We start from the raw sequence: 16,053 nt of genomic DNA on the forward strand, positions 1-16,053 counted from the left end.
TGTTATCTCCTCATAATGTTTTTGAGCAGTATTAATGCACTTGTTATAACTATAACCTATATTTAATTTTTAATACGATCATTTCGGCGAAAACTTTAAAGTTCTTAAGCATTCTCAGTGGGGTTAAATTGAGGTTTTAAAGGTAGTATGGTAGTTATGGTTCGACTCCGGAGCTATTACAGCTACATCTACTTCTGCATAATTATGTAGATATGGTAGGAGCGAGTATCAGAGGCTTTCCAACGTAGGGGTAGCTCGCACGCAGCCGTGGCCGACCTCAGGTAACATTTTCATATTATCTGGGGTTGATTAAAGATGTCCAATCGTCCAGGCATGGCAGTAGCTACTTACCATCAGGTAGACTACATTCGTTTCCTACTTCTACATCACAAAAAATATGTAACATGTTTCTGGAAATTTACTTAAAAATGTCTTATGTTCCTACTATTTGTTGCTTGCATCCGCATTAAAAACAACAGTCAGTCATATGCCAAGCTTATAAAAATACGTGAACATAAATCAAAACATTTAATTTCTCACCGTAAAACTAACTAATTAACCGATGGTTGTAAAAACAGTTTCAAGTTTTGATTTTAACATAAAACAAACGCTAACTCATTTTGAATGAAAACATTTTTCTTTTATAGCGTCCCGTGACGTCATTCGTTGGTCGTGAATTTTCCACATATAAAATGCAAATAGACGCGGGCGATGAGGAGATTTGGAGTGCGGAGATCGAGTGAGTACCCACTGCCCACCCGCCAGCTCGGCCCGCACGCGACATTTCACTGACCTCAAAACTTTGAAACTAATCTTATAGCTGGGGTCCCACGGTAGATCGAAATTAGATTTCCAATTTCTGAATTGCTGATTACTTATAGTTCGTACGAACTTCCGAGCGGGATTCCGCTTGCGCGCACTTTCAACTTTTACTTATGTGCTTGTGTTTTATTTGAAGATGGTTGAACTTTTAGTATTTTTTTATCTCCGTTCCACCACTGACATCCTTCTTTCTAATATTAATATTAATATTAATAAATGTTCGGGTAATAAGGATCTGGTACACATTACTAATATCATATCTTAAAAATAGTATTCAACAGAAATGCAATTCTACCTCTGCTTTATGAGATTTTTACCTTAGGTAGGATTCTTGTTCTAGTTGTGGCCGGTTACAAGTCAACATAAGATGGACTACATGGTCGTTTGGTGTATTATAACATTAAATAAATGACAAGTAGTTCCTTGCGGTGTGCATGTTTCTGTTCTTGCATTAAAGTTTCAGCTGTTTTTAGTAACTTGACAATGATATAACATCGTAAAACCGGCTTTCATGTGCATTTATTTCGACATGGATGGATTTAAATTTATTTATTCATAGATTGTAAATTATGCAAAATAAATAATTAGCTAATATAAAATGCATTCAATATGGCACTATACTTTAATCAGCAATATAAATAATCAACAAAAGAAATTTAAATTTGATTTAGATACTAATATCGAGCTACCGTGCCACACTCCTCCGTTTACTCGAAGACGAATCAAATTGGACTTGGAATTAAATGGGTCAACCCACGCCTCTATCTACAATTTGTGTAACAGCTTTAGTAAGGTTCGATTTAACCATTAACCCAGCAGGGCGGCGCGAGGTCTCGATTCCCAGTGCTGTATTGATTAGTACGTCAAACACGGTAGTTGAGTGACTCTGAAATAGAACTATGTTCACTCTTTAAAGTGGTTTTCTCTTTAAAATCATCATGACATGGTTCTACTACGGTGGCGATACAACTATACCTATTTCTGTCATAAAATAGTAGCTGTGTCTAAGTTTGAAGGTGGTAAGGCAGTTGCAAGGCATGTATACTAACATCAGCCCTTTCAACTTAGTAACTTAAGGGTAACAGTGTTCCTGAAATCAATTTTGGAAAGGAATTCCATGTGTGTATTCCATTACATATAAACACTGAATGTAACTCTAAATGCACATATAAAGCAAAGCTAGCCACAAAGCTACATTTCATAGACTAATTTGAAGTTTCCAAACAGATAATATTTTTTGATATTCTTTACTGACAAATATTAGGATTGGGGCAATAAATTCCCTGAAACGCTTCAAAAGGAATTGAGTCTATATCATAACGTTCCGTATGTAACTTTACTGCAATATTTTCATGTTTATACTACAGCCCGTGACCTGAAGATTTTTTATAGCAACTGCGACTGCGTTGCGTTTTCATGGTGACGGTATATTCTTTACTTAGTAAACCATAAAGCCTTTATGTTGTTTTACATCTCACAGTTTACATGAGTATTTGTGTTTTATCATCTCATCTAATCTACTTTAGTCACTCTCACTCTCACTGCGGTCAAAATAACTGAAATGTTTCCAAATATTATTTTACGGCAGATTTATGACAAAACCAAAAATATGCCGCTACTTTCGGGACTTTTCTACTTTTATTTATCACAATAAATAAAGCTATAAAAGGTCTTCGAAAGTACGTAATCAAAGGAAAATATTTTTCTATTTCTCATTTATGTTAAATCTCTGGTCTTATCAATTAGCAATAAACAGTTCAACATTATTAATTTATTCATTAATATTTCATTTTTTCCGTATTAATTATTCAGATATGTCTAGGTCCGTGAATCTGATTGGCTTTTATGATTCACTTGATTTATTCGTTGATTAACGGCAGCTTTTTTGTCGGCTGTGCCTGTAATTATGGATAAGTGAACATGCTGCCACTATAACTCGTTTACACGCGTGGTCGTATTGCGTAAAAGTATTTATACGGTGCGGATTTATTAACTGGATGTATATTTAGTTTGATGTTGAAGTTTTCACAACATGACTCAATTAAATAACGTTTTTATAAGTGGTATAATCCTTCGTCGTTCGACGTGACACTTTTCTGCGCTCCTGCGTGCGCCCTGATCTGAAGGAGTAAAGTAAAGTAAAGCATAGACACTTAAACGAGGCTTCCAACTTGCTCTTTAGAAGTAGTAACATATTGATGGCCGACTTTAGGTATGCCTAAGAATTAAATCCTGAAGGGGTAGACTAGATGTTCGTGGACAGCGGCGCCCTTTTACTATCGGTTGGACTGCCTACTCATTTGCAACTTTTTTTATGAAAAAAAAAACGTTACTACGAGTATGAACTTTTCATATAAAATATAACCGTTACTGAGGATTATTAAGCCGGAAACTAAACCCAATCGAACGATGGCGTCAGCATACAAATGATATGATTTCAGCCCTGAGCCGTTGTTGCAGTCAATCAGCCTGAAGTGTTATCGTTGTATGTGCCTATCGTTGTATGACCTAAAGTCATAGTTAAGTAAAGTCACATGTATTTTTATGTTTACATTTTTATTGTATAGAAGTAGTAAACAAGTATGCAGTAATCAATCAATTATAACATGGTTGGCCACAGAGGCGTTGCTGCCCCTGAATTTGCTTTAGATTCATCCTGACTTCTGCTTAAATAGAAATGGAACTGCTACTGAGATTAAGTATTGCTATTGTCTCATTTATCCGTCTTTCACTAAGAAACTTACGTCCCGACTTAAATTGTTATAAGTATCAATCCATTCTAGAAATTAATTATCAGTAATTAGTGGCTTCATCAGTCTTGATTAGCGAAACATTAAACAATTCCAACAAACCAAACGCGTTCCATAATTCAATTAATCACTTCCTAGCAGATTGGTATGTCATTACTCTGATTTGCATATATGTGTACGAAATTATGATAGGCATTCGCCGGTGTGCCTTGTATGTATTTTTTGAACACCATTTTAAATGGGACCACTTTTTGTCATCATTCTTTGATGAAAAAACAAAAACACACAAGGTTTGAATCTAGTTCAGTAACGTAGTAAAATAGGTATGTTTAGCGGAATAACAGGTCTGGTGACTTTGGAAGTTGTAGTGGGAAGAGGTTGAACGAGATGCCGATGGATTTAGATGGATCGAAGGGTTCAAACCTATGCAATGGGAGTGAGATAATATCACATTTGATTTGATTTGATCATATCGAAATTAATGAATTTTTAACGATTTCAAATGCATTGAAGGAATAACCTAATGATTCAATCAAAAATATAAATTAATAAAATCATTACATATTAAATTTATCAATAGGTTAGTCACGTTTTCCGTCTGTATGTACATTCGTGCCTCATTTATCTATTTCCATACTTTCGCTACCGTCACAATACGTGTTTGTCGCTTATTAATACCGTTGATCCCACTATGGCGCATTGTGTACCTATTAATTACTCTTACCGTATCATATACATAATTGTGATATCTATGTCATTTTAATATTAAGCCAACATGTTTCTCGGAAGCCGTGTTTACAGTCTAAACCCATCAAGATAAGAGTAATGTTTACACAAACGGCAATGTCTTTGTTCGAGGACTAGATAGATGTTATCATCTTTATTTTAGACCACCCCTATCGGATTATGTTTTATTTTTTTCACATTTTGCAAGATATATTTAGTTTTAATTGCATTTTCGTAACATAACATAACATAACATTACATTCCATTCAATTTGATTTGTGGTCTACTTTTAATTTGGCTGATTTTATTCTCATATTTGTAAGAGTATATGCAGTAATAAATCTTACTATCATAAGGAAAATCCCCATTACTCTTTCATGATTCATTTTAATTAGTTTATAGGTATAAAAATTTTCCGGAAATCGTTGAGTCAAAATATGATTTTCAGTAATAAGTACATGGCGTAAAGTCAGGGTGAAAGGGTTCTTGACCGATTTTTAATGCAGCGTCATCTCAATTCATTATAATTTATAATTTTATCATATCAACTGATATTCAAACGGAACGTTATGGTATGAGACGATGATGTATCGGCATTGACGTGTTTGCCCTGTATTTTTTTGAAAACAAGATTACTAGTGACGAAGTAAATGTCGTACGCATTATTCATAGATTTCACAAAACGCTAATAGTTTATTTTAGTTGCTCCAGTGAGCTACGCAAATTGTTCCAAGGACAGTACTATCTCTTCCAGCATTTTCATCTCATTTGGTCTCTACATTCCTGAGTCGTAAACGAGCGAAACGCTTGTATATGACGCATTTTAATGAATTCCTGTTGAAATTTCAGCTACGTAGCTTTGTCGCCGCCGAGCACTCCTCAACCTTCACCAGCGTGGCACCGCCGCTTCTCTTACATAGCGTATGTTTTTTTTGGAAATACTTCCTTTTTGTATACTAATATTGAAAGTTAACATTACGCTTATTTATGTACATATATGTTTATCGAAATAAAGTGGAAGTCACAACGATATAACCATCAGTGCTCATAAAAACGTTACGAAATACTGTTATTGTTAAACGTTTTACGGCAATTATGAAGTGTGTGTTAGTGTCTACAGATAATATTCCCGGTAGCAGGTATCCAACGCGTATCCGCAATAAATCTCAGGCCAATAATCTTGTTAAGTGCAGAAACCGGTACTTTGTTTCCTTTAGGCTTATGGTTGAGGCACGATTATTGTATCGTCTGTCTATTCCTGTTGTGACTCGTTAAACAACGAGTTTTAACGCAAACAGTTGAAACATTCGGTAGCGTTAAATACGTAGCAGGTGCTGTATTTGCTCGTTTCTAACACGATTTTATATTTTGCTCAAGTTTTTACGTTCTATTTGCCGAGAGCCGCCGAGCCTTAGGTTGCGCGATGCTCATAAATCTCCGGCCTCCGCCTATCGTGTGTGCTTTCAGCGATTATTTTGATTTACATATCCTACAAGCTACCGAGGTCCCTACGCGTTCACCTCAGTATCCGTGTTTTGACACATGATAAATTCGCTCGGCAATTTTATATTATTTCCTACGCGTGATTTATTTTCAGATCTGGATTGCGTCGAATTCAATTTCGCATTTTTACGTAACATTTACTGGATTAATTCGGAGGTTACAATTTTCTTGTAGCAATTCGTTCGATAAACATTGCATTTTGTTACTGTTACAAACAAACATACGAATTCTTAAGGAAATACACACACGTGACATACGGAAGGTCGTAAACGTGCTATGCCATAAAATTATTACGCCCTCCGAACGTGGGTTTACAGTGAATGGTAAACAAATGAATTGTAAATGTACAGATGACTCGCATCTCGATGATGTTTATTAAACATCTTTGTCGTGTTTGTGACGTTGCGTTTACTCGTATCCGTGTCTTGTTAGGTGTGACTTTGTTCAATAAGGTTTTACGACTCAAAGGAAATTTATCTTTCGAGGAAGTTAACCTGATATTGTTATCAGTCAGTAAACGTACAGTAAGTGGTAAAATCACTAAAAGCACTTGTGACAACCATTTGGGTGCACTTAATCGATCGTAATATCAGACTGGTATACAATATGGTGTTGCTAGACATATGTTTTATGTATGAATCGTACTCAACTCGTCTTATGAAAGTCTAGATGTGATAATTACCTAGTGGCATACGTTATCAACTTAATTAGCGTTTACCTGAAGGTAACGCGCAATATTATGTGTTAATTGATTATGACCGACCAATAATTATAATTAAATATACGAAGAATGAAATTGCAAATTTCTGTACAAATAAATATAATTAAATGGCGATCTTATATATATATAATATCTTTTCATTGGTTCTAAATAATGAGATGGATGACAAGTGTACCAATCTTTGTATACATCTCCGAAAAAAACTAAAAAGATCCTCCAGTTTGAAGAAATTTTATTTTTTCACCTACGACAAGGAGGATCTGGATACTTCACAAATATGTATACGCCCATGCATATAGGGATTAAATAAATGCTTATTATGAGCTTACATAAAAACCGCCATGGAAGCTTAAATTTTAAAATTTAAATCCAATAACAAAGTTTGATACAGTATCCTTCCCACGTGATAAAATTAAAGTTCCAGCGATGAACCTTTTTGGAGCTTAGCCAAAAACGTGCAAGTTTTGATGAGGTTCGGCGACAGGTTCCGAGTACCGACTAATTGGGGAACGCGAAAATGGTAATCCCGGAAAATCCACTAGATAACTCTTCATTTAAACTGAGGATTTCGAATTTTCCACCCGGCTATGTTTAAAATTAATATTCGGGGAGGTATTAGTGATTGCAGGAAATAGCCACGTTGTTTTCGATGTCTATGAACTGCATGGCGCAACTGTCGCAGTGGTCTGCCAGGCAGGTTCCGGGATCCTTGACCAGATCAGACATGGTAGAATAGACGTTTTACGTGTACTTGTATGTATGTATATTCATTAATTCAAAACATAGACAATGACATTTTCGTAGTAAAAAGAATCCTTTTTAACGCCTTAGATTATTTACTGGAAGTAGTAAAAATGTTTATTGTTTATTGACAATAGGTGTACGTGATATTTAGTTCTTTCCATGAAAGGAAATGTTATAATAACAGTTATTGTACGTTAACATTTATCTATATTGAAATATATATCTACAGTTTTATTTATCTAATACAATACATATATGTATATTTAGGTCATTTATCTGGATATCCGTGGATTTCCAGTCATAATGGACGGTTAAGGATAACTAATGGAATATATTAGCAATTAAGTACATTACGCGCTTGACTGGCCGCAGTAAACTTGATTTTATGTCCGTCATCTCTCTGATTAGGGATGTTATTCCGACGGCCATGTTCCCATATCTCATATGAACATTTAACATTCGTCCTGGACGCGTGCTACCGTTATGAACACGAAGGTTTTGAATTGATTTGATCGGCATTTTCATCGGCAGTCGGCAGTTAATTGTGATAAAAAATCTTAGGTATCGTAAAGTAATATAGTTTTAATAATGAAACCACTCTATATACATATGTATGTGCTATTCGTGTTTATTTTCACATTAGCGGCTCTTTTCCAAAATGTTTCTTCTAAAAATATTAATGTACAGCCGAAGCAATATTTTTATTTTAGAAATTATTTACAAAAGTCATTCGACAACTCATTTTAAAAATAAAATAACATTATCTCTTATCCGCAAAGCATTTCATATTTCCTATTAGAAAACTATTATTGTTGTATTTAGTATCAAAAATATGGTTCAACATCAAAAAGTTTGACTAACGTTTTAATGAAATATTACACAAATAGCAAGGTAATTAGAATAAGTGCAATGAGTTCACATAAATCGTTCTAGTCGCCGTAACGAGAGTAATAACGACAGAGAAGCGACATTCCACTAAACTAGTGACATGGAAAAAGTATCGATACTTTATCGTGTCGCGTACTTTTCCTTTCGATACTGGTACTTTGGTATTTGTTATATACAAAATGCTGAGTACATCAGATACCTACAAATTGTATACGATACTTTTTGGTGTGTGCGTGCTTTTTGGCAGATATCGTATCGAATCAATCTTAGAAATTGCCTATTTAAAACCGGGCTGTTGTTGGCGATGAAATTTCTGGGCAACGCAGACACACAGTAGCTGCCACGATGTATTGGTGGGTCGCAGTCGGCTTTAGCCTCTGAATAAAGAGATCGTTAAGGTAACATAAATATATCTTTAAAATCTAACAATGAAAAAGGTCACAAAATTGAAGCAACCTCGATAGTTGGCATCAATCAATCATTCTTTCAAATTATCGATATTTTATTTCGATACTCGTATGAGTACGATACTTTATTTCTTGTACACAGTACAGTATCGATACTCTCAATTCGGTACCGCGTCCCAGCACAAAGCGCGTTCAGATCGAGACGACCTCATTAGTTGAAAGTTTAGTTACAATCGCGTACCGTTGGGGCTCTTCCGTTATACCGTTACCCATTCATTGGGCATACGCGCCACTTGCCATTCAAAATGATGTTTAGTTGCTTGTTTTTATGAGCGACAGCGGCCTTGAGGTTGGCACATCGACCTAGTAATGTGAGACTAAAGGTTGTGGGAAAGGTAGAAAAATATATGGTTTTATTATATTTTTAACGATGAGTAATGGCATTGATTGGTATTAGATGATGATTGTAACTTTACATTAATGTAGGTGCATAACCATGCTGCTTAAATGCGGATTTCTGGTGGAAAATACGGATTATGGGCTAATCCGCGCTGAATGTTATTAAACCGACAATAAGGTCTTATACAAGGTTTATTCATTGCTTTTTAATCAATTTAAATGGCTTAACGTAACCTCCAAAGTACGGAAGCGTACTTGGTTCAAAGGCGACAGCGGGTCACCCATCTTACTCGCGACAGAGCTCGACGTTGCTTAACTTTGTAGATCCCATAAGCCGTGGAGTTAGGCGCGTTACAATCCTTGGTAGGTAAATTAAAAAAGAACAAAAGTATTATCAGAAATTGATTACAGACGTCTACCCTGACGATTAACTAACTTTAGTTTAACTTTTGAAGGGCGTACAACAAGAGAGCTTAAAAGTTTGTAAGTACTGTTTTAAAGTTTCAAACCATCCAGCGTAAAATATTTGTTACTTTTTCACTTCGTTGCAATTAAGAATTAATCGATCGGCGTTGACCCATATGCAAATCTGGCATTAATTTTGTTACGTATGTAGTTACAGTACTTGATAACTTGGCACCGATATTTAAAAATTATGCATCTGAAATGAGTAAGCGGATTAATCTTTATTGACATTATTTCTCTGATTGATTCCGATTGACCAAAACCTGTACGATTAAAAGCTTACGTATGTAGTTGACGTAATACTTGATTGTCTACTAATTGATCCTACGTGTTCGTTGGCTGCCGTTGAAAAGTTTGATCGACACAATAACGACAATAGTTAATGACGTAGCGGTGTGACGTAGCGCCGGAGTGGCGCTGACGAGAAGGTTAATGCTAGAACTAGTGGACGTATGAAAGCCGTCGAGTTGTGATATTCTAAATATTCCATTTCCTCTTGTCCTCCAATCACAATGTGTGTGCTGATGCAATGCGTAGAATAATCTTATCACCCTAAACATTATCCAACTTTCGTCTTAATCTGACCGCAGTTTACATAGCGGATTTTATTAATTAATCTTGGAAAAGTATGTATCTCAAGTATGTAAAATTGAGATTTGACTATTAAGTACGCAAGTACTTGCCAGTACACATTTCGACCTTAAATGTCGCAATTCTTATTCGTTGATAAACAAACTGATCTATTTCTGCTGAAGCAGCTTCTCTTTTATGAGTTGTTCTAATTTAATCCTTAATGGTACAATACGTGCATCGTGCTCAAGTAGCAGTATAGTATCGTTATATTGTAGACTAAACTATCTCTTACATGCATCTACGTTAGTTAAGTGCGTCTTTATTTCTGTGCGTCGCCTCCGCGTCGTGAGTTGGAGCACGTATCATGTTTACCTATATGATGCAAATTATTTCCTTATCAGTCATAATTTTCTTGGTAACACGTTAGTCATTCACGCGAACTCTTCTCACCTTTCTGTGTCGTAGGGTTATAAACCTTATACCGATGATAACTAACTTAATGGATACAAGAAGCGTAGTAACTGTATTTTGCTCAACTGAGACGGATATAGCAGAATAGCTATAATTTGTTTAATATAATTTTCATATAACATAACTAGTTTAAAAACTATTGTTATAAAGCGTTGATATAGCGTATTGCTATGCTTGTGACATCACAGACTGTTCTCATTTCCAAGCGCTTTATTTTATTTTTTTTACTTATATATTTTTTGAAGATCCATTGAAAATTTTTGCCATTGTCTGTATTACAAAAGTCAATAAAGATTGATGGTACCAGTTACAGATATTCAGCTGAATGACACCTGTCGTTCCGCATTATAAGATTTAGGATCACAATTTCTCACCATATTACATGCGGTTCATATCTAGAGATATACAGATATCTTCAGGATTTCAATGTTGTTTATTTCATCAATATCTTCCTCTCGTTATGTTGAATTACGATTCATATTGATATGTTATTGTATTATCTTTACGCATAACTGAATTATGTTTTGCTAATCGCCCATTGTGTAGTTGTAATTTACTTCCTGATTCCATTTATAGAAACTGATAATTAATATTTTAACACTGAAGTGACATTTAGGCTAATTTTCGTTTCTTATTATCAGTCATAATTTCATCCCTTCAGAATATATTCAGTCGTCACTCAATTTTGCCTTATGCTGATGAAAAAAATATGTGGAGTACCAATTTAGTCTGAAAAAGTGTATCATTAAAATCATCTAAAATCTCAGTTACTGGCGCTTCTGCCTGTAAATCCATATCCTAATAATAGACATAGTTTGAGTAGTGTTACAGGCCAGTGAAACGACCGAATACCACTAAAACCGCATTCCCAGCTCCGACGGCCGGCAGGCTCACTTGTTCTATTGACTTGTGTGCGTTTGCCTACCAACGTTACGTATTCTGTTAGGCTCGAGTTAAGCTGTATGTCCGCTTGGTAGAAACACAATGATATATTACGGAGAGTTGCATCTATACGCGCTATCGAGCGTATACCGCACCGCTCAAACGGAATATGTTTATGATCTCCTGTTGTTCACAAACGATCCTGTGTTTGTGTTTTTCCCATATTTCAACAGAGGTTAGTTCCAATGGTTCCAATTTATAAAGGGTGGCAAATTTCATGTGTTGGTCTTTGTTTCCGTGCTAGATCGTTTTATGCGCGCATCGGCATAACATTTAGATTCGTGCGATGTTTTTTGCAATTGCCTATTTTTTTCATGGTATACATACGTGACGTGAGTATGTATAATGAATTGGATTGAATGTCTTTAAAAAGTCACTGTTTTGTATAGATCAGTGACATTTTAAAACTGGCTCCGCCGCGTCTTGTATCATCCGGAACAGGAAAACTAAGCTCCAAGCGCACGTGGGAGTCGCGGTTGACGAAATCGAGTTTGCGAAGCCGCAGGATCGGCTCAAAGTCAAAATAAGTCAAACGAATTATTTTCGGACGGCCTTTTGTGATGTTTATTTTCATTTACCATGTTTTTATCGGCTCAGTCGGTTATAACAATAGATTCTTAAGTCAACAAATGCTCATCACTTTTTTCAGTTGAAGAATATAATGCATAGAATTCTGAATAAAATGTTTAAATACTGACTAAAACAATTTCAGCGTTAAGAAACCTGTGTTTTCTTTGGCGGATGAACTTCCTGTAATTATACGTTCCACATGCCAACTTAAGCATATATTTCATAATTGCATCGTTTTAGCCATCTGTGGTATATACATAAAAATAGTTATGTGAAATCTACACGTATTATGAGTTCCAACAGGAAACATTAAAGTTTTTGTACTCGTACATATCACAACGTTACAGTAGTTAAAAACATAAGAATCTTTGATTTCGAATCAACATTTGAAACTTGATTTGTAGATGACATTTTACGCAGGTATCGGTGGTAAGTAGTCCATGGATACTTATAATTAATTTTAAGTGGTCATAAATTTCTTTGATATATACGTCTTCTTTGTCGATGATTGCAGGTGAATAGTTTTTCGTAGATGACTGCATGTTTGGTGAGAATGACGCATTGGTGCAATCAATCTACACATAGAAACTCGCGAACGAGATAATGAAATGCTCTAACCACTTTATTTTAGTACGTTCAAAGTATTGTCCAAAAATTTGGCATCTAATCGATTTATCGCGACCGCATTACGTGATTTGTCGTTCAAGACGAACCCCCGAGAGAAGAACCATTAGTCACATTGACGTGTCGTATATTTTGATTTAGCGTTGCGGTGATAAAGGCTGGTGCACATGAATGTATTTAAATTAAACGGTCTTGCATCAGTGTAGCTGACTGGCGACAAATGTCAAGAGCGTGCAAAAAGGGCACGTGTTGGGTAATGGACCGGTGGACGAATCGCTTAATGGGCCGAAATGTACGCTCCGGCAGATGCTCCTAGCCGTTGATGTGTTGGGTCACGTATAATTAAACTGGACGAAACGCCGCCCACAAGTATGAGGTGTTGTTTTAACGAAATTTGGGTGCCAGAAATGATGTGGCCTAACAGTTCGGTCAGCGATTATTAATTATAGTTCCTATTTGGGTATCGCTGTTTTATTGATGACCAAAATAATGACAAACATAAAAAATAGATAATACTTTTACATTTTATGCCCGTATTCAATAATTCCCATCAGCAGGTTAATATTGTGAAGATCTTAAAGAGATATAAGAACTTTATGTTATTATCATTTCTAATATTATTTGTCAAAAAATTATAATGTATCCATCATTTCGCTTTGTCAGTACGCTATAAGAAATTTGTTCTCACACTCAGTGTGCTAAAATTAAATTTCGCAATCGCAATTCGTTTGCATAAATGGACTAACAGGAAATAAGATCGTCGAGCCCAGAAATGGTCGTTCTGGCTCATATCGTGTCGTTTCATCTCCGAGATCAAAATCCAATAAAGACTTAAATGTCTGCATTAAAAATATGCGATCAAGCTTATTAATCTTAATTTGGATGGAATTTAAAGCGCTGATGAAATTAATGGTCGTTTTGGTTTCACTTAAACGGCTTTTTACATTTTTCGACTTTAGACGAAACAATTAATGAACACCAAAGTAATAATTATAATGAAGTTCTTTTTGCCTTTAGGTTAAGTTTTATCAGTAATATGCATCCGAGCCGCTGGAAATTCTTAATTCGGAGTTAAGTTCGCAAGATTGCTCTTGCCTATAAATAGAAAGTTTTATGGCACCTCGACATCGTACGCTGTGATTCTTTGTGGATAGCTTTAACCAGGTAATAATTTAAATTTGTAATTGCAGGTCTTTTTCGCTGATTCGTTCCGTACCGTAATACTTTCTATATTTTTAAATTTCTTACTTTGGACCAAATGTTTATTGTAGAGTATCTTCTAAAGTTATATGTGTGTTTTCACACTGAATTCATTCGAAGTTTTAACGCTGTCTCGATCAATTGTTATTGAAAAATTGTTTATATTTTAGGCAGTCACTGCCCTCCGACGATTTGCAAAGTTATGACCTCAATATCTTAAGTCATATTGTTGACTCATCAATGCATTCCTTACATTTATCACAAACTAAGTACCTATACTTATTTAACTTATACCTACTCGTGCAATTTGGACTGTATCATGTAGATTGTAGGTATAATAAATTTTAAATAGTTTTGGATTCTTTGACCATTAGTGTTTTGCCTCCTTACACCATCACTCAGGTAGTAGAAAAATAAAAAGTACCCTGCTTGGGTTTTCCCTATATCATCATGGAAAAGACACTAAGTTAGGTACGAGTATGAATAACTTAGTCACTTCCTGATCTGTGGGTTAATGCCAACAACACGTAAATTCTTAGTAGATTCTAATTAATAAGGAACTAAGCATTTATTGACATTTGTTTCATAATATTGCGACCAGACGTAGATGAAATTTGAATACAATAACCACCGTCGGTGCGTAGGTGGTTTGCGAGCTCCGCGGCACCAATTAAAACCACATGCATATTTAGTTCATACCACGATTTAATTTAAATGAAGCCTTGATATGTGGTAAGCACTATACTACTAGTCCTACTATTAGCTTGCACACACAAATGAATAGCTTTCGACAATAATGTTTCTATTGCAAAATTTAAAATCGAATTGGGACACTTTAAAATGAAAGCAACGTTCCAGTTCCAGTTCATTGCACAATGCGTTCCAACCTCATTTTAAAATGTCATTTTGCCTATTTATTTCAGTATTTATCGTCAAGTAAATACTAGCATCAGCTTGTCATGGTTTCACGTCACGTAGCGTTTTTCGCGGATTTTTTTGTTTTCCTGTTTAAATCTAAATTTCTATTTTAAGATTCGAACTATTGTTTGTAATGGTTGTATCATATACCAAGAAAATTTAAATTAATTTAGTAAAAAGTATTCGAATACGCTCTTCCAAAAATCCATCGAGCGATATCTGGCGAAAAGAAATTGATTCGGTCCTTTCTAATACTTGAATAAAAATAAGGCTAAGCAATTGGTTCATCAATCACATCACAACCTAGCCTCAGACCATGTGATTGTTCAGGTTCTTAAGGCTCAGGGTCTTAAGACTTACATAAAGTGTAGAAATCCGGTGATAGATTCAATCTTCTGCGCTTGAGTACCGTTAGATTGGATATCACAAAAACTACCATGGCGGACTTTTAGCAACAATTATCATGAAACAATTATCATTTTCAAAGTGCGAAAGTACCCTTTGGGCAAGACAATGTTGATGATCGATTAAATTGGAAGTAAAGATGTACTGGTAGCGAATGAATGGCGTGTGATGTGCGCCAAGGCATGGGGTTGATTTCAGATTGGTTATCAGACGATGGCGATATCGCATCCCGCGGGCGGCGGCCCCTCCAGCGGCCCTGCCACCGCTCAGTCAGTAGCAATCAAAGCGGCGCACGGCTCGCACGCCACGGACACGCGCACGCGTATCGGCACCGCAGTGAAAGTCGCACGCGCAGTTTCCGCTACGATTTCGTTCGTACGCCGGCATCTTCGACTGTCTAGTTATTTTGTTTGTACGTTGCGCCAGTGCAGCGGGGAAAGGAGGTCGCACCGCGGCCGCAGCCCGTAAGAACGACGCGATTTGTGCTATCCGAGTTGTCGATCGATTCCCACGTTTGTGTGGCATTACCCAAATTGTTTCGTACTCCATTCAAATTATCGGCCGTCAATCTTAACTTAGGTGCCCATGGTTCGAATTTCTAAACTGCGTTTAAATGTCAGGAGACCGTAACATGTTTGTTTGTTTCGCTTAGGTTAAATTAAATGTTATTTTTATTTGAAGGTGTACGTTAAATTATTTAAGTACCGTCTTGTATTTTTATCCCAGCGCATATATTATTTATCAACACATCATTATGCCATATTACATGAAGCTGCTACGAAAGTCTACAAATTTCGTAGATACGGAGCGCTTGCTTAGCAGCGCTGTGTGAAGTTATCAAAACTTTTAGCGATTCCGCAAGCTCTTCTGCGAAAAGTTGAGCTAACTATTTCGCCTCACTTAATCTATTGAGTATCCATTGCAG

At 35.9% G+C, this 16,053-nt stretch overlaps 1 protein-coding gene across 15 annotated transcripts in view; it reads left to right on the forward strand.

The window, feature by feature from the left end:
* mtd (TLD domain-containing protein mustard) overlaps window positions 1-16,053 on the forward strand; it is a 162,732-nt gene that overhangs the window by 31,972 nt on the left and 114,707 nt on the right. For 7 of the 15 annotated variants that reach the window (XM_073079686.1, XM_073079691.1, XM_073079690.1 and 4 more), the window contains exon 1: window positions 15,393-15,592. The exons of 6 other annotated variants lie outside the window; for them this stretch is intronic. The gene's annotated coding sequence lies outside the window, so the exon portion shown is untranslated. Of the gene's footprint in view, window positions 1-15,391; window positions 15,593-16,053 lie in introns of those variants that run through there. 2 more of the 15 variants (XM_073079706.1, XM_073079687.1) reach the window with 2 other exon arrangements.

This window comes from Epargyreus clarus, unplaced genomic scaffold (assembly GCF_041222505.1).
Source record: "Epargyreus clarus isolate Ecla_fem2 unplaced genomic scaffold, WU_Ecla_fem_2.2 ptg000014l, whole genome shotgun sequence".
Taxonomy (NCBI): domain Eukaryota; kingdom Metazoa; phylum Arthropoda; class Insecta; order Lepidoptera; family Hesperiidae; genus Epargyreus; species Epargyreus clarus.